This window comes from Chiloscyllium plagiosum, unplaced genomic scaffold, assembly GCF_037043375.1.
Source record: "Chiloscyllium plagiosum isolate Xiang-an unplaced genomic scaffold, Cpla_swu_hap1 HiC_scaffold_5, whole genome shotgun sequence".
NCBI classification, from domain to species: domain Eukaryota; kingdom Metazoa; phylum Chordata; class Chondrichthyes; order Orectolobiformes; family Hemiscylliidae; genus Chiloscyllium; species Chiloscyllium plagiosum.
The window spans coordinates 59,834,089-59,857,777 of NW_028270143.1; the positions used below are offsets into that span (position 1 = coordinate 59,834,089).

The window sequence follows — 23,689 nt, forward strand, 5'->3', positions numbered from 1 at the left end:
ATTTTTAGCATGTTATGGTCACTGTTTTCTGAGGGACCTTTTATATTGACATATTATTATCAAACCTGCCTCATCACCAGATCCAAAATAGCTTGATTCCTGTATGGGTTTACAACCAATAATTTAGGAAACTGTCCAAAATACAATCGATGTTTTCTTCCTCATGGCTACCTCTGTCAATCTAACTTTCTTAATTTACAAGAAGATTAAAGTCACCACGATTAACAAGCTACCTTTTTTAGCATGCCCTCATTACCTCCTGATTTATTCTTCATCTTGCCTTGTAATTGGGGTGGCACAGTGGCTCAGTGGTTAGCACTGCTGCCTCACAGCACCAGGGTCCCAAGTTCAATTCCAGTCCTTGGGCGACTGTCTGTGTGGAGTTTGCACATTCTCCCTGTATCTGTGTGGGTTTCCTCCCACAATCCAAAGATGTGCAGGCCAGGTGAATTGGCTATGCTAAATTGCCCATAGTGCTAGGTGCATTAGTCACAGGGAAATGGGTCTGGACTGGTTGGGCCAAAGGGCCTGTTTCTGCACTGTTGGGAATCTAATCTAATGACTGTTAGGTGTTCATTAGATATGCCTATCAATGTTTGTTTTTCCTTATCTTCATCCGTGTGGATTCTACATCTTCCAATTCAAGATTATTTCTTGTTATTGTACTTAGAGACCCTAAAGAAAAAGGTTTTGTGGGAGCAACTGGGAGTTTCAGAGACTCCTGAAGGAAATGAGTGGCTCTCTTTACCATACTAGTACAAAACCCAGACTGGGGAATAAAGAAGATAAAAGGGAACACATATATTTCAAATCAAGCATTGTTGCTATTATACAAGGCTCAATGTGGCTGCAGTAAAAAAAATTAAAGAGGGAAAGATTTAAGTGATTTGAAGAAAGATATAATTAGAATAAAATGGCAAGAATTTTAAGAATTAGAAGATTGAGGTGCTCAGGATTTAAAATGCCTTTTGGTATGAGGATTATTAAAGTAATAGCCTTAAACACTTATTTCAATAATTATGCAAGGATTGTGTACTGGGCCTTAAAGGCAGGAAAGCATCTATTTTACCCAGGAGGAAGCAAAGGAAAACTTCCATTTTGAGGGCAAAAGGTGGGCAAACTGCCACTTATTGGGTGGAACTGGTTGGAAAACTGCCCTCAGCATAACACAGAGTTTGGTTATTTATCACAGTTTAAGACTTGTAAAAAGTAACACAATAAATATTGCTAGTTACAAGGAAGAACATCATTCAGTATTTCTGTACAACAGTCTGAGTATAGAGTTTAATGTTCTAAGGAAATCTTAAGGCAACAAAATTTAAACAGCATTGATCTAATGCACGAGTCCACCATGTAGACAACAGATTACAAATAGCACACTAATGATACTGATTTAAAAGAATAAGAATAAATAAACATGTTGACGAGTAATGTCTGATTTCTACCCATTTCTGCAGCAATTCACTGGAGATCGTTCTATCGATCGATATCCCTGGCACCAACATCAGGTTTGAAAGTGCCTGGACAAGAACTGCCCATTTGAAATTGCCCCTCACAGTTCCGAACACTTGATCTAGACATGCCAGACATGGAAATTGACAGCTTGCTTTGTTGACATGGTCCTGGATCCTCTGTTGGATAGGGTGGACTACAGATGGCACATTCTCTTGCCCCAGTCCAACTGCAGAGGCGATGACACTGCACTATGTCAACCTGGTCCAAGGTCCAAAGTGCCCACTCCATCCCCTGCCCCATCCTGACTGCGGTGCCAAAGTCTGCAGAAATTCAGGCCAAAGAAGGGTGAGCGTGTACCTGGATAAGGACTGCCAGCAGGTCCAGGCCCTTCTGCCCAAGTTTTCAAGTCTGCCTGGTGAATGACATACCCTGCAACCCAGAGGCTGGCCCTGCATGCAGATGTTGTGGGAGAGAGAGGACGTAGAGAACATTTTGAGGGCACAAAGGTGCACATAATTCTACTTCATTGTGAATAACCTTTCTCTTTTGTTGAAGTATTTTCATTTGAACTTTACACCATCTGCTGGGCCATCACTTTTGCTGTCAGACCTGAGTTAAGTCATTCCCATTTGAGAGATTAGTAGTCTTTTCAGATATGTCAAAGATAAAAGAGGCTGTAATTATAAAACATTGCTCATCTCAAACTATTGATTCCTTGACCACAAGTGTCTTCAGTTATCAATGATGCTTGAACTGTGATGTAATGTACGTTAGTGTGGATAATAATGAGGCTAAAAGTTATGTGCATTGCCTAATCTACACACATCATTCTACACTTTAATGCATCTTGAGTGAGTGTCCAGAATGAGTGATAATTTCATGCCTCTCTGGAGGCAAAGGTTCGTTCTACCACCCAGGTTTTCAATACCATTCAAAGTTGGGAAATATACAATGGGCAGTTTACCTGTCTGGTCTCTCTCACAGTGATGTGGTCTCCCGAGAAAAAACATTTTACCTCTCATGAGTTCAGTCTTAACGAATGTTCATGCATTTCAGGGCATCTTTTCAGTCTTTGCACAATGAAACTTTCAACGGTTACTGATGATGGAAGGGTCAAAAAGAGATTCCTTAGGATTCTTGTCACCCTGATGGTTATCATGACAGACTTTACAACACCTCACTCACATATCATTTCCTGCCATGCCTTAAAAACAACCTACCATTAGCACCAGACAACACTAGAGCATTAATTCACTGCTACTTATTCTCTAACGGTGACTTAGGTCAGATTTAGTGTGGATACTTTGAACTGAAATCACCCAAAGCCATCATATATGTAACCACATGGGTAATGTGACATTTTATACAGCACCCCATAAGGTCAAGGATTAAAATAACAAATCCCACATATCTTTTGCACTTGGCAGGGCTCTTTGCAGATTATCAACAGAATTGCAAATAATTAAACCCAGTCTGAATTCAGCTCATTCTTCCTGGAATTGGTTGGCTATAAGATTGCCTCTGGCCTCTCAGGCCCTATAATCCATCGCACAATCGTGCTGTTTTGGATGGCCTGTTTATTTCATGTCCTTATCTTGTGTCTCATCTTCATCCTCAGAAGACTGTTGTTGATCCCTTATTTTGTCAGCAACCACGAGATTCTTTCTTTTGTTGGCTCCAAATGCCAAGTCCACCACAGAAAAGTAAAGTGGGACACCTTTTCAAAACCACACTGCACTGCTCTGTTTCCCTGTGGCCCCCATAAGCAGCATTGTATCATCATTCTGTGTCAGTTTGAGAGTTTTGTGAAAGAGTCACGAGCCATGTTTAGAGAGGGTACTGCCAATCTCCCCTTGTATGGGTCTTGAAGGGATGCAGGTCTCCAGTACATAGGGACCATGGCAGTTCTCTGGCACAGACTTCAACATTAATTATCAGATAGAATTTGAACATTAACAACTAGAAGCCATTCCTACTGACGCATGTTGCAGGTTTATGAACAGTGTAGAAAGGAAGATTGATGGCAGAGAATTACCTCAACTATCAGCAGTTGGTAGTAAGAGCTCAGCATGAAAATATGTTCAAATATAAATCTCCCATTCAACTAGAACTTATTTTTGACCACAATATCTCTAATTGAATTCCTGCTCTTATAAAATAAGTGCAGTGATAGTTGATCTTGTACTTTTACTGGTGCCTGTGGTAGCATTCTAAGCAACTGTTAATGTTATCTCCAATAACAGCTTCACTGCTTGTTAAAGTTAGTATGCACTAGGACTGAATTCATTATCAGGAACAGGTAAGAACTTGATATTCGTCCATTGCAAAATCCAAAAATGCTGATGTGCCCATACAAAGTAATTTGTAATACATCAGTTGTGTATCAGTACACACCCATTCAGTGCCATGCATCACAAGTCCTGTCTCCCATGGAAAAGGAAGATATGTTTCATAATTGTGGCTGTGAGATTGTATCTTCACTGCAATTTGGGACATGAATCAAAAAAGGCTAACTCTGTGCATATCCACAAAGAGTCACAGTTCCAGATATAGTACTGATTTTAATTGTATTTGCTTCTAAAACTCTGCCGGAATTACAACAAACCATGTAAACTTCCTGCTTTCCACTGAGACCCTGCAGCTAACCTTTGATCTGACCTGGTTGCATTGCGGGGCTGGTGTGCTCAGCAATGCTGAAGGTCAAAGGTTTGTGAGTAAATCATTTAATGCTCCAAAGGAAGAGTTAAACAGGATTCCAAAATCCTCAAAAATAGTCCAAAAATGGGTTCAAGTATGTAATTCCTAAGAAGAAAATTTATAAACTTGTAAGAATGTAGAGTTATACTGAACTGATGGGAGGCCAATATTTTTTAAAAGTGAAAATTATCATTTCCTTCATCAGGCATTGGAACATTATAGATTGTAGACCACAGGAGATCACATTTTTGAAGCCATAGAAAATCTATGGATTCTCTTTTACTTGAAGGCATTCAGATTCCATTACAGATTTATCTGTCTCTATCTGGAATGATCATCTTCCTTCTTATGCTATGGGGAAAGATTGCAAATGGTATAGCAGGTGGAGTGGAATCTCCAAGCATTCAAAATACACACAAAAAAAATCAGGAACTCGTCAAGAGCTGAGCACAGGGATCTAAACATCTGCCTCTAATTTTCCTAAAGTTACAGAGGTTATATCACATAAGAATAATAGAAGAAAAAAGTATATGTGTTATACTTAGAAAATATCAACATGTGGGGTTTTAGAGTCATAGAGTCATAGAGATGTACAGCATGGAAACAGACCCTTTGATCTAACTCATCCATGCCGACCAGATATCCCAACCCAATCTAGTCCCACCTGCCAGCAACCAGCCCATTCCCTCCAAACCCATCGTATTCATATACCCATCCAGATGCTTTTTAAATGTTGTAATTGTACTAGCCTCCACCACTTCCTATGGCAGCTCATTCCATACATGTACCACCCTCTGTGTGAAAAAGCTGCCCCTTAGGCCTCTTTTATATCTTTCCCCTCTCACCCTAAACCTATGCCCTCTAGTTCTGGACTCCCCCACCCAAGGGAAGGGAATTCATCTATTTATCCTATGCACACCCCTCACGATTTTATAAACTTCTATAAGGTCACCCCTCAGCCTCCGATGCTCCAGGGAAAACAGCCCTAGCCTACGCGACCTCTCCCTGTGGCTCAAATCCTCCAACCCTGGCAACATTCTTGTAAATCTTTTCTGAACCCTTTCAATTTTCACAATATCTTTCCAAAGGAAGGAGACCAGAATTCCACGCAATATTCCAATAGTGACCTAACCAATGTCCGGTACAGCCGCAACATGACCTCCCAACTCCTGCACTCAATACTCTGACCAATAAAGGAAATATACCAAACGCCTTCTACACTATCCTATCTACCTGCGACTCCACTTTCAAGGAGCTATGAACCTGCACTCCAAGGTCTCTTTGTTCAGCAATACTCCCTAGGACCTTACCGTTAAGTGTATAAGTCCTGCTAAGATTTCCTTTCCCAAAATGCAGCACCTCGCATTTATCTGAATTAAACTCCATCTGCCACTTCTCAGCCCATTGGCCCATCTGATCAAGATCCCATTGTAATCTGAGGTAACCCTCTTCGCTGTCCACTACATCTCCAATTTGGTGTCATCTGCAAACTTAATAACTATATCTTTTATGCTCACATCCAAATCATTTATATAAATACGAAAAGTAGTGGACGCAGCACCAATCCTTGTGGCACTCCATTGGTCACAGGCCTCCAGTCTGAAAAACAACCCTCCACCACCACCCTCTATCTTCTACCTTGGAGCTTCAATTTTGTATTTTTAAGGTTTTGCTTTATTTTTCTGCTCCATCAAAGTTACTTGTTTTCCTATATTTTTCTTTGCTGCCCAGCTAATGACCTTCTCACATATGACGAATGATGAGATGAGTTAAAGGTGAGCATTGAGGGGCTGTGACAGGGATTTGTTGCTGATTGAGGGATAATTTGTGTTGGGGGCTGAGGTGGTGTCATATTTGGGCTGTTCGTTGTGTAATCTTTCTGCACTTTTGATAAGGTATTGAGGCAACAGCAACTGATTTTCTAATATGTATTAAGTACATATAATGTGCAATAAACACAGCCAGTGACACCCATATCCTGCAAGAGAATTAAAAAAACATATAGGCAAGGCCCACTGCTGGAAGCACGGTCAAGAATTTATTCTTACGTATCTCTTCACAATGTTATGCCATCTAATGAAATAGTTGAAGATTATCAACAAGTGCTGTGCTTGTAGTGATTCAAACGTGTTCTCTCAAAAGGCTTTAAAGCACTTGTAGAAGAAATTGAATAAAGCAAGAAGTCTGTGTGAAATAATATGGGTGCAAAGTGTCTAAGTTAGAAATCTCTCACTTTTTTAGACTGTGATTTTCCATAAACGGAAATTATGAGGTAGCAAGATGCTTGTATGTAGATTGTTCCTGTTTAATGAGAACTAGTGCTGGCAATTAGCACAGCAGTGCCTCATCCAATCTTTTTTTTTATTGAGGTGAGCCACCCCCCTTGGAGCAATGTACTCATTCAGAGTGCCCAGCTCAAATCAACGTTGTAATGTCAAACTATACTACTTCACTGCATAGTTTTGTTAATTATAGTCATTGATTTAGTTTAAAAATAAAAGTACTTAAAAATCATGCTTGTTCCATCTTTGTTTTATAAATTTCAAGAAGTTATATATTAGAAAATCTGCCCATGGATCAACCATGGGTAAGCATCTTTGCCACTTATAGCAACTGTAGAGCAATGGATTTTTCTATATTTATGCATACGTTTTGATTTTGGACTAAGTATGTTTCTCTTTCTAACCATTTGATCGTAAGTTGCAATGTTGGATAAAAAATTGAAGGTGCATTTTACGTATTTTGGTGAATCTTATGAAGAGTGACAGGTTTTAGCCACAGAGTGAAAAGATAGCATGACTTCTGCATTGTCTCTTTCTCGGAATGTCTACCCTGCCTTGTTCTTCGCTGCCACTCAGCGAGTAGGTGGGCAGAGGGGGTGGGGTTGCCTTATTAGTAAGAAATGGAATGAAATCGTTAGCAAGAAACAATGTTGGGTCAGATGAGGTAGAATCCATGTGGGTAGAATTGAGGAACCGCAAAGGTAAAAAAATACATAATGGGGGATATCTACAGGCTTCCAAAACAGTCAGGATGTGGGGTACAAGATACACCAGGAAATAGAAAAGGCATTTAAGAAAGATAAGAATACAGTGATCATGGGGGATTTCAATATGCAGGTGGACTGGGAAAATCAGGTTGGTAATGTATCACGAGAAAAGGAATTTGTGGAATGTCTATGAGATGGCTTTTTGGAGCAGCCTGTGGTGGAGCCAACGAGGGAACAGACAATATTGGATTTAATGTTGTGCAATGAGGCAGACTTGATAAGGACGCTTAAGGTGAAGGAACCCTGAGGAGGCAGTGATCATAATATGATAGAATTTACCTTGCAATTAAAGAGGGAGAAGGTAGAATCAGATGTAACAGTATTACAGTTGAATAAAGGCAACTACAGAGGCACAAGGGAGGAGCTGGTCAGAATTGACTGGGAGAGGAGCCGAGCAGGAAAGATGGTGGAACAGCAATGGCAGGAGTTTCTGGGAGTAATTCAGGAGACACAACAGAGGTTCATCCTGAAGAAAAGGAAGCATGGTATAGGGAAGATGAGGCAACCATGGCTGACTAGGGAAGTCAGGGATAGCATAAAAGCAAAAGAGAAAGCATATAATGTGGTGAAGGGCAGTCGGAAGCCACAGAAATGGAAAGCTGACAAAAACCAACAGAGGGCAACAAAAGAAGAAATAAGGTAGGAGAAGATTAACTATGAGGGTAAGATAGCCAGTAATATAAAGGAAGACTGTAAGAGTTTCTTTAGATATACAAAGGGTAAAGGAGAGGCAAAGTGGACATTGGGCTGCTGGAAAATGAGACTGGAGAAGTAATGAGCGACAAAGAAATGGTAGAGGAACTGAACAGTTACTTCACGATGGAAGACGTGAATAACATTCCAAACATTCAAGAGAGTTGGAAGGCAAGGGTGAGTATGGTGACCATCACCAAGGAGAAAGTGCCACAAAAACTGAAAGATTTGAAGGTGGATAAACCACCTGGACCAGATGAAGTGTACCCTAGAGGTCTGAAGGAGATAGTTGAAGAGATAGTAAAGATGTTAGGGAGATCTTTCAGGAATCACTAGAATAAGGGAGGGTCCCAGAGGATTGGAAAATTATTAATGTAACCCCTCTGTTTAAGAAGGAAGTGAAGCAAAAGATGGGAAATTATAGGCTGATCAGCCTGACCTTGGTCATTGGTAAGATTTTGGAGGACATTTTGAAGGATGAAATTTTTGAATACTTGGACGTGTATGGTAAAATAGGGCAAAGTCAGCATGGGTTCATCAAAGGGAAGACATGCCTGACAAATCTGTTAGAATTCTTTGAGAAGGTAACAAGCAGGTTAGACAATGGATGTTATCCATCTGGACTTCCAGTTGGCCTTTGACAAGGTGTCACAGAGGAGACTGCTGAGTAAGAGGCAAGATGCTAGCATGGACAGAAGCAAATTACTGTGGATGCTGGAATCTGAAACCAACAGAGAAAATGCTGGAAAATCTCAGCAGGTTTGGCAGCATCTGTAAGGAGAGAAAAGAGCTGACGTTTCGAGTCTAACTGATCCTTTGTCAAAGCTTTGACAAAGGGCCAGTTAGACTCGAAACGTCAGCTTTTTTCTTTCCTTACAGATGCTGCCAGACCTGCTGAGATTTTCCAGCATTTTCTCTGTTGGTGGGAGCATGGACAGAAGATTGGCTGTCTGACAGAAAGCAAAGCGTGGGGATAAAGGAGTGCTTCTCAGAATGGCAGCTAGTGACTAGTGGAGTTCTGCAAGACTCAGTGTTGAGACCACAACTTTTCAATTTATACAGTAATGGTCTAGATGAAAGAACTGAGGGAATTCTGGCTAAGTTGCAAATGATACAAAGATAGGTGAAGGGATAGGTAGTGTTAAGGAGGCAACAATCTCCAGCATCTGCAGTCCTCACTTGCTCCTGCAGAAGGATTTGGATAGTTAAGGAGAATGGGCAAAGAAGTGGGAGATGGAATACAATGTGGGAAAGTGTGAGGTCATGCATTTTGGTAGGAAGAATAGAGGCACGGGCTATTTTCTAAATGAGAAGAAAATTCCGAAATCTAAAGTGTAAAGGGACTTGGGAGTCCTAATCCAGGATTCTCTTAAGGTTAACTTGCAGGTTGAGTTGGTAGTTAGGAAGGCAAATAAAATGTTGGCATTTATTTTGAGAGGACTATATGTGTGTCTGAGGCTTTATTAGGCTCTGTCAGACCACATTTAGAATATTTGTGCAGTTTTGGGCCCCATACCTCAGGAAGGATGTATTGGCCTGTAGCAGGTCCAGAGGAGGTTCATGAAAATGGTGCCAGGAATGAAAGGCATAAAATATTGGGAATGTTTGAGGACTCTGGGACTATACTCGATGGAGCTTAGAAGGATGAGATGGGTTTTTAACTGAAATTTACAGCATACTGAGCAGCCTGGATAGAGTAGATGTTGGGAAGATGTTTCCATTAGCAGAAGAGACTAGGAACTGAGGTCAAAGGCAACACCCTTTAGAACGAAGATGAGGAGAAACTTCTTCAGCCAAAGAGTCATGAATCTATGAAATTCATTACCATAGAAAGCTGTGGAGGCCAGATCATTGAATATATTTAAGATAGAGATGGATAGGTTCTTGACTGTTAAGGGGATCAAAGGTTATGCGGAGAAGGCAGGAGGTTGAGAAACTTACCAGCCATGACTGAATGACGGAGCAGACTCAATGGGCCAAATGGCCTAATTTTGGTTCTGATGTCTCATTGTCTTATGGCACTAGCAATGGCCCAAGCCTGGGAACTATGACAAAATAAAAGCAAATTACTGCGGATGCTGGAATCTGAAACCAAAAGAGAAAATGCTGGAAAATCTCAGCAGGTCTGGCAGCATCTGTAAGGAGAGAAAAGAGCTGATGTTTTGAGTTTAACTGACCCTTTGTCAAAGCTGGTTTGTCATTGGGATTTAGACATTGTGCAGACTGGCAGTGGGCCAAACCTGGGATTCATGACCCTGGTGTCTGAATATCCCAAGAATGGTAATGGCCCAAGCCTAGGAATCATGATCCTGGAATCTTGGCATCCTGCAAGCTGGCAGTAGGTCAAGTCTGAGAACCATGAATCTGGGATCTAAGCATCCTGAGGGTTAGTATTGGGTCAAGCCTTGGATCCAATCCTGGGGATTACAGTGAGGAGGTTTGGAAGTAAAACAGGAGGTGGCTGTCAGTGGTAACCCTTCAGCCACCAGGATTGGAGATCTGGACACTGATTGTCTTGGAAATAGAGATCCCTTCCCTCCCCAGTAAAAAGCAACTTTGATAATGGTTAGTACATTGGCAGAGTGACACAGTCCTGAAATGGGTATTAATCAATTGTGGGATCTCATAGACCATTATTGCAACACGAAGTGATCAACACCTTGTGCTGGAGGCCTGTCAAACTGCTCCAAACAGTCAGGCAGAGAAATCCATTGGGTTTGGGGCCGTTGATGCATTTCTCACAGGTCCAGTGTTCTTATGACTATTTTTGAGACTCCCTCAGACCAGTCTATAAACAGGCAAGTGGGTCCTTCAGGAATGGACATGGTTGCCAGGAAGCCACCATGACATCTCTTTGGCAGGCTCAGGTGCCAGGGTTTTTCAGGTATGGATTTGTGGAGTCAAGGGCTGCTCTGTAAAGATAAAGCAACTCAGGCCTGTGAGGAAACCTCACACTGCAGTTCAGGAGAGATACATAACTGCTATAGTTGAACCCAAGTGACCAACAAACAGGCCATTGAGCATCTGAAGGTGAAGTCTGGATGTCTAAATCAATCCAATGGAGCCCATCAGTATGCCACAAGAAATAGTGGCAGGACCCTAGGGTTTGTTGAAGATGCTCCACCATTCAACATGATTTGGCTATTCCTCAGCTTTAAACCCAATTTCCAGCCTGCTCACATATGCTTAGATTCCCTGACAGACCATACATCTCAGCCTTATGTATACTCGTTGATAATAGATCCCCAGTATTTTGATCCCTCTGACTACTTTGTCTATTTGACTCCTGCCCCAATTCCCTGACTAAATACTGCTACTTGACTACCCGCCTGAACCTCCTCCACCCCCTACAATACCACCCTCCTCCCCTCCAAACCAGCCTTGACTAAACTCTCAACTCGCTGGCTGAGCCAACCTGACTAGCCTTCAAGTTAACCCTTGACACTCTGACCATCCACCATAACCTGACTAACATCACACTATTTGACTATCTCCTTAACCTTCTCACTAAACCCCAGCTCAAACTGAGTACTAAAGCAGTACAACCAGCTCCAACCTCTGACTGATGCTGCCTGACCTGCTGCGCTTTTCCAGCAACACATTTTCAGCTCTGATCTCCAGCATCTGCAGTCCTCACTTTATCCTCCATCCTGACCTACTTTCTCACCTTCCACTCAAGCCCCTCATCTACCAAATGGATAAATGCATTTATCCAGTTATTAAAATTACTCCCTGTTCCATATACGAGAGATTGGCCTTTAATCATTCAAAGCTGTTATGTGAAGTAAACTGCAAATCCCAGCCAACAGATTTGCATAAGTGACTATGAAGTTTTATATACAATTCCTAGGGGACTTTACAGGGTAGATGGAGAGAGTTTGTTTCCCCTTGTGGGAAAGTCTAGGGCCAAAAGGGTATAATTGACCTTCCCTCCATCTTAAGGTCAGAAGTGGTGATGTTTGCTGATGATTGTATAAGGTGCAGCACCATTTGTCACTCTCCTCAGACCTCGAAGGAGTCTATGTTCCAATGTAGCAAACCCTGGAAAGTACCCAGGCTTGGGCTGAAAAGTGGCAAGTAACATTTACATTACATAGATATTAAGGAATGACCATTTCTAATGAGAATTTACCCATCACTTCTTGATATTGAATAGCATTACCATAGAAACACAGAATAAAAATAGCTGCTCGAGTCGGCCGTTTGACCCTTCAAGCACCACCATTCAATATGATCATGGCTGATCATGCAATCTCAGTATCCTATTCCTCCCCTCACCCAATACCCCTTGATTCTTTAACCACAAGGGCTACGCCTAGCTCCCTCTTGAATACATCTAATGGACTGGCCCCAATAGCTTCCTGTGTGAGAGAATTACACAGGTTCACAACTATCTGAGTGAAGAAATTCTGCCTCATCTCAGTCCCGAATGGTTTACCCCTAGACCAGCTATCTCTAGTAGCCACACACGTAGACGACAAGCAACATGAATTTGACTGGGACAACACTACCATTATAGGGCAAGCGAAACAAAGAACAGCCAGGGAATTCCTAGAAGCATGGCACTCATCCACAAACTCCATCAACAAACACATCGACCTGGACCCAATATACCGGCCACTACAGCGGACAGCTGAAACTGACAACCGGAAGCGGCAGGGACAGGCTACTATAAATGCCGGAGGAAACACCACAGAAGTGCTTCACAGGAGGCTCCCAAGCACTGAGGATGTCACCTAGACAGGGGACGAAACGTTTGCAACAAAAATTTCCAGCTCGGCGAACAGAACCACAGCAATGAGCACACGAGCTACAAATCTTCTCACAAACTTTGAAGAAGGGCTTATGCCCGAAACATCGATTCTCCTGCTCCTCGGATGCTGCCTGGCCTGCTGTGTTTTTCCAGCACCACACGAGTCATTTAAATACACTGGCTACAAGAGCAGGTCAGAGCCTAGGAATACCACAGAAAGTAACTCACCTCCTTATCCCAAAGTCTGTCCACCACCTACAAGGCACAAATCAGGATTGTGATGGAATTCTCCCACTTGCCTGGATAGGTCCAACAACACTCAAGAACTTCAATATCATCCAGGACAAAGCAGCCAGCTTGACTGATACTGCATTTACAAACACTCACTCCCACTACTACTGACTCTCAGCAGCAAAAATGTGTATCATGTACAAAATGCACTCAAAAATTCACAAAGGCTCTTTAGACAGCACTTTCCAAACCCATGACCACTTGCATCTGGAAGGCTAAGGGTAGTAGGCACGTGGGAACACCCTCATCAAGCCACTCACCATCGAGACTTGGAATTATAGAACTGGCCCTTCAGCGCTGTAGCGTCTCAATCCTAGAATTCCTTCTGTAACAACATTGTGGGTTTACCAACAGCACATGGACTGCAGCAGGTTCAAGAAGGCAGTTTACCACCAACTTTTCAATGGTAACTAGGTACAGATAATAAATGCTGGGGCTAGTGACACTCATGTTCCATGAGTGAATAAAAAAAAACTCAGTCATGTTTTGCCTTTTAAGACTGAGTTAAATTTCATCTTTCAAAATTAATTTCTCCTCTGAGTGTGGTAAATCTGTGAAGTTTTTAATCTCAGAGGGTTGTTGAGGACAGCATGTGAAGTATCTGCAAGGCTGAGATAGATAGACAGTTTCCTATCATTAAGAGAATCAGTGGTCATGGAAAATAATCAGGAAAGTGGATTTAAGGATTAGTAAATTAGGCAAGATCTCATTGAATGGCAGAGTAGACTGGATGGTACAAATGGCATATTTCTGCTATTATGGTCATATGATCTTTTCCAATACTGAGTCCCATGTATAAAATTGGCTTTCACAATAATACAGTGACACCATTAAGGAGTGTTTGTATCCAAAATACTAAATTACTAAAATACAAAATACTAAAATAAAAATAAATAAGGTGGATTACTTCCGCACAATCACTGGTACAGCAAAAAAAAACATAATGATCTTGTAATAGCTTTGAAGTTTAATCTAACTATATTCTGTTTTATTCACTCACAAAATGAGGGCACTGCTGGCAAGGCCAGCATTTATTGCCCACTTTTAATTGCCCAGATATTTGTTGAGAGTCAACCACATGTAGGCCAGACCAGATAAGAATGGCAGATTGCCTTCTTAAAGATATGAGTGAACCAGATGGGCTTTTCCCTGACAATCAATAATGGTTTATGGCCATCAGTAGATTTTTAATCTCAACATTTTTATAATTGAATTCCAATTCTACTATCGGTAGCATTTGAACCTGGGTCCCCAGAACATTAGCTGAGTTTCTGGGTTAATAGTCCAGTGATAATGCCACTAGGCTATTGCCTCCCCATCCCTAATTTGAGATAATCAATCACAGACCAATCAGCACCCTTATCTCATACTGTATAAATTGTTGTTCCTCTTTCGAGTTTAGCTTCTTGCATTCTCATCCCAATGCGTGTAATGTTAAAATTTTCAACTTCATGCCTGCATTTAGCAATGTTTAAGGTGGGAATGTAGGACTGACCCCACTATTGTATGATGGGCTCAGTATAGGAAACTGCTTTTCTTGATTCTTGTTAATAATTTAAATTTGTATGGGAAGGGAATAATTTCAAAATCTAGAAATATTGTGGTGTGAGGAGAATAATGATAGATGTAAAGAGCATATATACCAGATGGTAAATTGGGTAGACATGTGGAGATAAAATTTAATGCAGAGAAATATGAACTGCTACATTTTGGCAGGAAGAATCAATGAGAGACTTCAATTCTTTGGAAGGCTTTAGAGAGGGAGCAGAATTTCTCCAGCAATTTCTGTTTTGTTTCAGATTTCCAGCATCCGCAGTTCTTTGTTTATTGTCTAGAAACATTATACAGAGTATTGATGAGACCACATCTCAAATAATAAATGTTACGTTGCTACCCTTTTGAAGGAAGAATATAAATACATTGGAAATGGTTTAGAAGAGGTTTATTGGATTATATCAGGAATGTGTGGGTTGTCTTATGAGGATAGTTGGAACAGACTGGGCATATTTCCACTGGAGTTGGAAGAATGGGGATGATTTGACTGAAGTACATAAGATCCTGAGCAGTTTTGCTAAGGTGGACATAGAAAGACATTTCCTCTTGTGGGTCACTTTAGGACCAGGGACATCATTTTAAAACTAGGGGTCACTCTTTTAGGATCAGGACGAGGATTTTTTCTTTCTGTCAGGCTGTGTGACTTTGAAACTCTCCACTTCAAAATGTGATGGTGGTGGAATCATTGAACATTTTTAATATGTAGGCAGATGGATTCTTGTTGGGGCAAGACAAAGATTATCAGAAATAGAAAGACATTTGGAATTCGGCATACAAACAGATCTGTCATGACTTTATTGAATGGTGGAGCAGACTTGAGGAGTTGAATTGCGTACTTCTGTTCCGAATATATATGGTTGCGTTCTCGTATCTTCTGCACTATGGCTACCTCCTTCTTCCATTTCGATAGCTACTGCACTTGACAGAAGCCTACAGTATCCTATTGACTATGTCATCACTGTGGCAAGATTATTGCAATCATTGTCTTCAATAAGTTAACTCATTTCAAGTCTGATACATTTTGTATATGATTTTGCAGTTGTAACGGTTCAACATTTAAAATAAATGGCCATGCCAAGGACAACTTATTCCTCTTTAATTCTCTAACCTGACATCTTCATGCAGTAGGAATCATCTAAGTCAAAGTAATGTACAGATGGATTGTCCATTTCTTCCAAAATCAAAATCCTCTGCTTGAGTCTGCTTTTCCTAAGAAAGATATATGGGGAGCTTGATGAAGCATTTTAAGAATGTAGCCTATTGCAGAGGGAGGCCCTACAACATGAAATTGAAAGTCCAAATTTGGTTGCAAAAGCTATAATTGTTCCAAAGTTATTTCGCTCAGGAGAGTTGTATGCTTCTCACTTCAATGTGCTGTTACACAAGTTGAGTTGATGTAACAAGTTTTTTTCCTGCATTATGCCATAGGATGAATTATAGTGAGAACAGGGGGAGAAAAGTGCAGGGAAGTACAAATTATTTAAATGCCTCTTCTTTCCATAGAGAAACAAAGTATTCCTGACTTTGTTTTGAAAATGGCAATTCTATCAACACAAGGAATAGCTAATATATATTTCCCATTCCTGGCAGTCTGCTTCCTCGCGCATTCATCATGAGAAGCATTCAGTAAGCCAAAGAATTACCTCATTCAAAACTGCAAAGTTGCACTTCAAACTAACCTGGAAATAGATCTTGGATATTTCTGTTTCCAGCTTATAATACAGTTTCTCATGATTACACATCTTCTTAGCAGCTTTTATACATGACAGATGATCTTTCTCTGCACCTTCTCTGTAGCTGTAACGTTATATTCTGCATTCTGTTCTATTATCCTGATGTATTTATGTAAGGTATGATTTGTCTGGACAGTGAACAAAACAATACCAAAAGGAATCATTTTCTCTTTCTGTAAAACAATCCTGGTGTATATTCTGGCATTCTGCTACATTTGAAAATACACAAATCACATTCATGGATACAGGCACCGATGTGTCTGGAGTGGCTCTTGTTGGTCAATAATTTTGCCTCATGTATCTGGGCTTGCCGTATTGCAAGCTTATGGCATGATACTTTGCTGGCTTCTTCTTTTACGAATGGAGATTGACCTGTATTTTCTGTCTGTCTCAGGCTGCTTCAAAAACTGGATGTTTCTTGCCTGCTGATAATCTCACCCACCAACAAACCCAGTAGAGAACCAGATTGGGATAGAAGGTGAGCTGGGAAGGAAAGCAGCAACATAACTGAGTCACTGAGGTAAAGGTGGGCTAGTGCTGGAACTTGGCGAGAGGTATGTTTGGTTTCTTGTGGGCCACGTTTGAGGGGTGTTTTTGGCTAGGTCAGGGGATTGTTGTTGGATGGGCCTGTGGGTTACAGTTTGCTGGGTATAGAGCATTGGTGAGAATGGGGGCAGATGATAATGTGGATTAAGACAGAGATGTATGACAGGGTATGCAAGAAGGGTGTGAGTTGGAGCGAAAATGAAGTGTCTGCTTGTGGTCAGTGGGAGAAAGAAGGTGGTTGCAATACATGGGATTACAGAGCAGAGGAAGGGAGAAGGCTGCCTGTTCCTGAGGGATGGGGAAGTTGAAGAATTAAGCTGCAAGGAGAGAAAAGGAAGCAGAGAGAGAAGAAGGAAATGGCAAGGTGTGGGAAGGATCCTGCAGAGACGAGGTGGCAGTTTAAAACATTTGAACAAAGGAATCCTCTTCTAATTGGGAACAGGAAAAACATTGAAATCATTAGATACTGAATTCAATGAAATGAATTAGCTTTGAACAAACACAGGGCTCTGGCCCGAAATGTTGATGTTTGTGCTCCTCGGATGCTGCCTGACTTGCTGTGCTTTTCCAGCAACACACTCTCAAGTCTGATCTCCAGCATCTGCAGACCTCACTGTCTCCTAGAATTACACTAACTATGATCTCAGTCTGCCAAATCTACATTTTCTGAGTGATAGATTTTTAGTGTAAAAGTGTGTCAGTTATTTTGAATAAAAACTTTTGTTGTTAACTCATTTCTGTTGTATTAGGTCAATGTAAATACTGTATGTAAGAAATGAAAACTTCTCTTGTGTTTTGTAGCTTTCAATTTGCTGGAGGATTGAAATATGAGGGTATTGATGAAGCCCTCTGATTCTGGTTATTGATGAGTCCAAATATCCCATGTTTCAAAACAAATAAGAAGGTGGCATTGCTACATAAGCCCATCACCTAATAATAAGTGAGAAGCCAAAATGTAGCGCCTGAAAATCAAAAAGAAATCTTGAAGAAAATCTCAACAACAGCCTTTGAAAAACATTATTTTGATGACTGATGGAGGGCTAGGTACAAAGAACCAAACTTTATTGCATAAAACAAATAACCAAGTCATATGCAATTGTTTAACAAAGCCCCTATTGTAAACGTTTGTCGTACTGAAACCTATCTTTTTGATGGCCTTCATAAAAATAGACATGGAGGAAAACTTTGAAGAACTTCTGCAAAATCTATTTAACATAGTTCAAACTTACAGCGATTATGGTTTCTAATTGTGGACACAAGAAGGAGTAAGGCTTTGTAGAGGATCCGAATAGATAAATAGATCCAGGTATAATAGATCCAGGAATGAGAGATTGCAAAGAAATTGGGATTGCTAAAAAGCATAAGAATATTTGACATAATTGTTTAAAATTATGAAATTAGATACAACTAACAGAAAAGGTTTCCAATGACTGAAAGATCAATAATCAACTGGTCAAGATTTAAGTTTATTTAAGTTGTTTGGCAAAACATAAAGATGATAATGAGAAAAGTTATCTAAGATTGCAAAGAGATCTTGATCAATTGGGCCAATGGGCTGAGGAGTGACAAATGGAATTTAATCTGGATAAATGTGAGGTGTTGCATTTTGCTAAAACAAACAAGGGCTGGACTTATACAGTCCTGATTAGTGCTGTCAAACAGAGAGATCTGGGGTCTCAGGTACATAGATCTTTGAAAGTTGCATTATAGATAGACAGGGTGGTTAAGGAGGTGTTTGTCATGCTTGTCTTTATTGCTCAGACCATTCAGTAAAGGAATTGGGACATCATATCGAGGTTGGACAGGACTTTGGTGAGGCCACTTTTGGAAGTACTGTGTACAGTTCTGGTTGCACTACCGTAGGAAAGATATTATTAAATTGGAGTGGGTTCAGAAAAGATTTATACCAGGGTGTTGCTGGGACTGGAAGGTTTGAATTATATGAAGGGGTTGGATAAGCCAGGACACTTTTCACTGAAGCATAGGAGGCCGAGGGGTAACCTTAAAAAGGTTTATAAAGTCAGGAGGGGCATAGATAAGATGAATAGGGGCATAGATAAGTTTTGAGAAGATGTGTAGCTCAGGTTGAGGTCCAATTGGGGCCCACTTACCATCCTCCAGGAAAAAGAACCAGAAATGACATCACCACAGGAAATGGCATCACCACAGGAAATGATATCACCAACCCAAAGTAACCCAAATATATAAATAGAAAGCAGGATTCATCACCAGTGCTTTGTCTGGAGGCTCATGGAAGGTGTTTCCTTGTATGGTTATGAAATGTTTGAAAAATGAACCTTGCAGCTCAGCGAGCAAACCTACATTCATAAGGTGAATAGCAAAGGTTTTTCCGTAAGGTGGAGAAGTTCAAAATTTGGGGGCATATTTTTAAGGTGACAGGAGAATGATTTAAAAGGGACCTGAGGGGCAACTTTTTCACATGGTGGTTTGAATGTGGAATGAACTGCCAGAGGAAGTGGTAGATATGGGTACAGTTACAACATTTGAAAGACAATTGGATAGGCACATGAATAGATATGTTTTCACAGGATATATGCCAAATACAGGCAAGTGGGACTATTTTAGTTTGGCAAACTTGGTCAACATGGTTGAATTGGACCAAAGGGTCTGTTTCCATAATGCATGACTCTATATCTTTTTGTTTTTCTGATTTTTATAATTGTATACTCAAATAAGAGAAAAACTGCTTTAAAACTGGTGCTTAAATGACAACTGCATGTTTTGAAAATAAGTATGGCAAGCACTGTCTAAACATTTATTTGAACAAGCAGTGATAGAAGTGCTTGCAGATCAATTGGAGCCAACGAGTTGTGTACAAATACAGTTGGATAGCAAGAAGTTGATAGGTGTATGGACTAGTGACCAGTTATCAGTGACAAAAGCCTTTTGCTTATCAATAACATATGATTGGTTCTCAAGTACAATGTGGGGTTGGGAACAAAATAAAGAATTGGTTTGACTTCCATCAGCACAGGTGCTATTTCTTCATTATCTGCAGTTTAAATCTATCTTAAACATGAAGAAACCAATTATTCTTTCCTTGAGAAACTGTTGTAGGCTGTGAGTTTTAAGTGGTATGTCAGAGAGAGAGAGAGAGAGAGAGAAGGAAAAAGAATTAAAGTTTGGAAGAAGATTAGAGTTTTAATTTGTTGTACTATATACCAACAATTTATAACTGTTTACCTGTAGCCAAAGTTTAATTATTTATAATAGTAATTTTTGTTAAGTACAGAACCTGGATTCATGTTTTCCATGGGGAAATTGGGGAATTTTGTGTTCTTGTTTTAGTATCATTAACTTTTGTAAGAAGTCGAGAAGCAGCTAGGTACAGTTGACCCTTCTTACTCAGATTACGCTACCTTTCCTGTGATCCATTCCAAACTTTCTGTTACAACCAGATGAAGAAGGGTATAGTGACTCGTTTCCTTTTTAATCCTTATTCAGTTGCAACAGATTTATAAAAGTCAGTAAATATTTAACTATTTATATGCTGGAGGAATCAAATGGCCTATGCCTGTTCCTATTCTTATGCAAGGATTCACATGCACACAGATGTAAGTTAAGCATTATTTTAAACTCTAAAAAATTTATTGGCATATGATTTTTCTAGATTGCTGATCTGGGTGGTTTCTGGATGAGTTTCATGATCCTTTTGATATATTCACCATTGAGTTTGCATATCACACAAGCCTTGGTTCTCTGAGGATGATGCAAGATGTATCAGTGTGATTTTGAGCAATAAAACGCATGTGAGACAGATGAAGCATAATGTGGATAAATGTGAGGCTATTCACATTAGTAGCAAAAATTGGAAGGCAGATTATCTGAATGGTGATAGGTTGAGAAAAGGGGAGTGCAATGAGTCCTGGATGTCCATGTATACCAGTTGCTGAAAGTAAGCATGCAGATACATCAAGTGTCGAAGAAGGCCATTAGTATATGGCTTTCATAATGAGAAGATTTGAGTACAGGAGCAGGGATGTCTTGCTGTAATTGTATAGGACCTTGATGAGACCAGGCTAGTCTCCTTAGCTGAAGACACATGTTCTAGCTATGAAGGAATGCAACAAAAGGTTTACAGACTGATTCTTGGGATGCTAGGACTGAAGTATGCTTAGAAGCTGGATCAGATTTAGAAGAAAAATTCTTATTCATTCCTTGTTGGTGTCACTAGCTAGGAACATCCCTATTTACCCGGAGTGTAGTTAAGAGTCAACCATATTGCTGTCAGTTTGGAGTCATACATTGGCTAGACCAGGTAGAGGGAGCAGTTTCCTTCTCTGAAGGATGTTGGTGAACTAGATGGGTTTATCCTGGCAATGGTTTCGAGTCACAATTAGATTCTTATTTCCAGATTTTGACTGAATTCAAATGCGACCATCTGCCATAGCTTGATTTGAATCCAGGTCTCCAGAACTTTATCTGGGTCTCTGGATTAACAGTTTAGTGATAATACTGCTAGGCTATGTCTTCCCACTAATTAGGACTATATTCACTGGAGTTTAGAAGAATGAGGAATGGATCTTGTAGAAATCTCTAAAAACCTAACCGGTTGAAACAGGGTAAACACAGGAAGGATTTCCTGATGACCAGAGAGTCTAGAGCCAAGGTTACAGTTTCAGGATAAAGGACTGAGATTAGGATTTCTTTTTTTACCTGGATAGTGGTGAGTCACAGAAAGCAGTTGAAACCAAATATTATGTTTTTAAGAAGGCAATAGATATAGTTCTTAGAGCTAAAAGGATCAAACAATATCAGAGAAAACTGGAACAAGTGAATAGGTTTATTAGTCATGATCATTTTGAATGATGGACCAGGCTCAAAGGGCAGAATGGTCTACTCGTGTTCCTATTTTCTATATTTCTAAGATGATTAAATACATGGGTGGGCAATTTATATTTTCTCAGTGTGAACAGTTTTGAGTTAATTCTCAAAACATTGCCTTAGTGTGCAGTTGTAAAATAGCATGCAATCTCCCAGCTTGGAGAGAGAGAAAGTGATCTAATCACAAAAAAAAGTTAATGGACTCATTGAATAATCCCTTCTTATCATGTAATCAATTAGTCAAGCCTGTATGTAGATAGTTGATTTGATATCCCCATGGTTCACGGTCGTGAATTTTGGCTGGATGAATTTGTTTCTCAGGCAAAGTTCATTGTCAGAATTAATTGTGTCTCATGTTTTCTCCCCCAATCACCTGAGTACCCAAGTAATTGTTAAGATGCTTTGTGAATGGGTCAGGACATGGCCATTTTATACTCCTTCAAGATGACTATTTCTGATAAGGTTTTCTAGGCAGACTGGCCCTAGTTTAACAACTTTGAAGTGTGTGAGGTAGGGTCATGCAAATGTCCTGTCATTCCCTTCAAGTAGGTGAAAGAATCACAGGAAAGGGGAAAAGAAAGAGTTTTCCAAAGGAAAGAATCAAGAATGGAAACCGAGGAAGCATGAACTTAGTAAAGAACAGGCAGCTGTACCCTACTACTATAAGTACTAGAATGGAAAATGACTTGAAAGGCCATATTTTCAGCCCAATCAATACATAATTTTAATACACTATCCATTAAATGTAACCTCCTACCACAAGTGGTTAAAAAAATTACATGTTGCAGTGAGCATACTAAATCTTTGTGTCTAGGGGGAAAGGGGATGTCAATTCAAAAATGTGGTCTATTGTTCCTGACTATTGTCACTGTTTAGTTATCTTTCCCTTCATTCACATTGCGTCCTGATATAATAGCCTGAATATTCCTCAATGGAAACTGCCGTCAGATTGCCACTTGGACCTATATTTTTCCACCGGTACAGAGCTCCACATTTCTTCCTGGGAATTCCAATCCCACACCTACTGAAATATATGGCAGTTCCCTACAGTGGGAGGTGGTCTAAGGAAGTTAAACCATACTTCCTTTTAGAGCATATTCTGAGATTTAAAAGTTAAATAGCAGAAGCACGACAATTTGATAGCTGCTGTGAAAGGGTAAAGCTAAGTGTGGGTTAAGGTGACATTTGATTAATGAGTTAGGGTCTCAGGTAGGTAGAATGCCAAGTCCAGATAGGTATGACGTCAGGGAGGTACGGTAAGTGATGGAGTGATTAGGATGGGTCAGTGGTGAGTAGGAAAGTGTATTGTAGTGGTGGCTGTCAGACTGGTAGTAATCAAAAGCATGTTAGGCAAGGGCTGTTTTGGGACTGGGAGGTGAGGTGGGTATTGGAGCTGGCAAGGTTTCAGGTTGGTGGCAGAAAAAAGGTTGTCAGGTCTCGAAGGGCAGTGGGTGTCTGGTCAGCAGGTGGATGGTGATTGTTGCCAGGGTTCTAGGGAGGTGGGTGTATGGGTTTGGGGAGGTGTTGTTAGTGACGGGTGTGGACATTTGTGCGGATCAGCATAATAGTTATGCAGGAGTTGGACCCAGATTCTGTGTTTAATCATCTAACCTTTCCTGGGTAACTATTAACTTATCTGATTTAGACCCTCTGAATTAATGAATTCTTTCTGAAGGTTCTCAATACAGAGAATTACCCATCAGAATCTTCAATTTCTTAGCTAATTCCCATGGTGTATGCTGTACCTGGGATTCTGCCTGGTTCTGATCTTAACTCCAGTCTGTGCTATTCTGACCATTTGGTCATTGGAATATCTGGACCAATTACTATTTTTCAAGGAGTACTTAGATTCCAAAGTGAAGAAGCATAGGAACAAGAGTAGGCCATTCGGAGCTCTCTTGAGCCTGCTTCACTAGCCAACAAAATCATGGCTGACCTGTGGCCTAACTCAATATATCCTGTCTTTGGCCCATGTGGCTTAATACCTTTGTTCAACAAAAAGTTATCTACCTCAGATTTAAAATTAACAACTGATCTTGAATCCGCTGCTGTTTGTGGAAGAGAGTTCTGAAC

General features: G+C 40.4%; 1 long non-coding RNA gene across 2 annotated transcripts in view; it reads left to right on the top strand.

Moving 5' to 3' along the window:
- The window catches only part of LOC148149943 (uncharacterized), a 115,236-nt gene that overhangs the window by 84,911 nt on the left and 6,636 nt on the right, over positions 1-23,689 (top strand). Inside the window, exon 2 of one of the 2 annotated variants that reach the window (XR_015757112.1) lies at positions 16,620-16,703. This is a non-coding gene — a long non-coding RNA (uncharacterized LOC148149943). Of the gene's footprint in view, positions 1-1,457; positions 3,657-16,619; positions 16,704-23,689 lie in introns of those variants that run through there. The other variant, XR_015757114.1, reaches the window with a different exon arrangement.